Raw genomic sequence first — 2,052 nt, forward strand, 5'->3', positions numbered from 1 at the left:
ACACAAAATCATGTGTGCACCTATTGTCATGTACACCATTTTCGGTTTGACTTGATCTATTTATTATGTATTTTGGTATTGTTTTAGTAAGCAACCACCAATCCACCTATATGTGTACAACTTGTTCACATATATTGGTTCAATTTTTATGTACACGTGTACTCGTCACAAAGTGTACACAAAATAACCTGTTCAATTTGTCTCAAACTTCTAATATGTTCAAGTTTCTTCACTAATTTTCCCCGAGATTTTTAAATATGCAATCTAGATCAAGCAAATATTTTGTTTTTGCATCTCTTTTGTGTCCCCTCCTTCTTTCGATTCACAGCCACAACCAAGCTTAATTCTCAACTGTTCATTCTCTGCTGTGAAGCTTCTTCGTTGACATGAATCCACCGTGGTAGCCGTTGAGAATGGAGTTGGGTGAATGAAGCAATAAGAAGCGTAAGAGTGTATACATATGGCTACAATTACACTTCAAAGAAGAATAATTTTTACCTCTTTAAGCCAAAAAAACGGTACACATTTTGAATCATGTCATATATTACTCAAATCTTATATAGATGAGATGTTATTCATTTTAATTTGTTGCGGAGATGAGAAGATTATAGGCTAGTAAAAGTACAAATCTCATTTAAAATTTCCACATGTATAATGTTTTAGTGCTATATATGTGTACATCGCTTTACATATCTACATGTACAATAGGATGTGTACCATAACCATACAAGCACCTCTATACCAGAATATTTGGGTTCAGTCAGATTTGTACACGCAGGGTCAGACATCTTTTAAATAAAGAGGTGTACATGTGTACGCTAAATATGATAGTGTACATATGTAAAACAACCAGAAATTAATCAAACTAAGACCTACCATGAAGCTACCATGAAAACACACACACTAATCAGAAGCTCTTAAACAAAATGTGAAGGATGATATTTGGGTTCAGTCAGATTTCAAAGATATCTGACCCTGCGTGTACATAGGAAGAAGGAAAAAAATTCACATGTACATTGTGTTAACGTTATCGTGAGTTCATGAAGTCGTAGATGCTTAGTTATTGAGAGAGAAAACCTACAAAAAGAGAAAATTGTGTACACAATCCCTTTGATGTATAACATAAAATTAGGTGTACACATGTACAGTTTGAAAGTAATGTACACACAAACTTTTTATTTTGATTCTTTTTCATTAATGATGGAAAATTACGAAAATAACCTCGTCTTCTTTCTTGGTCACTGTCGACCAGAAACCTTAATCTCCGCGTCTCTCACCTATTTTCACGATTCTTTATGAATTTCTCCACTTTTTTATGTATTTTGTCTAGATCTGATAGATTTCAATCCTAATTCATTGTTTTACATTCAAAAGGTCGAACAAAACTTTTTTTTTTTCTGATTTGTTTAACATTTTATTCTAAATCTCCACGGCTGAGTGCGACATTCTTGATGACGCTGCCGGACTCCTGCGTATCACGACGTCCAAGGACCTCACGACGATCTGTTGAAAAAGAATTGAAAAAGAGAATGATGAAAACTTCAAAACGATAAAAAAAAAGAAGATAAAAGTCAATCATTAAAAAAAACAGAGAGAGTTCGGAATGAAAAAAATAAGAGAGAGATGATAGTGGGTCCTACTGATTAGTATATAGTTCTGTTATAACTTGAAAAACTAAACGAAATGTGATGAAGTTAAGAAAAAGTACCTCAGTAGCTGAAACTGCTTTATTTTGTTATAAATAACTGAAAACTGCCTTAATTTGTTATAAATAACTGAAAACTGCCTTAAAATGTAATCTTTTCATTTATTTATCTCTTGGCAATGAGAGAGTCAACAATCTAAATGTACAAAGAAACCTTTGAATGCATATTAATTTGCAAGGTCATTGTAAAAAGTGTCTGAAAACACAGAAAAAATCCTTTGTACATTTAGATTGTTAACTCTCTCATTGCCAAGAAAAATCCTTTGGACACATAATGAAGTTAAGAATCTTAACACTTCTGTTAGAGTACTGGCTGATATATTTCAAGTGACTGACCATGCAAGAAC

The sequence above is a fragment of the Brassica oleracea genome, chromosome C1 (assembly GCF_000695525.1).
Source record: "Brassica oleracea var. oleracea cultivar TO1000 chromosome C1, BOL, whole genome shotgun sequence".
NCBI classification, from domain to species: domain Eukaryota; kingdom Viridiplantae; phylum Streptophyta; class Magnoliopsida; order Brassicales; family Brassicaceae; genus Brassica; species Brassica oleracea.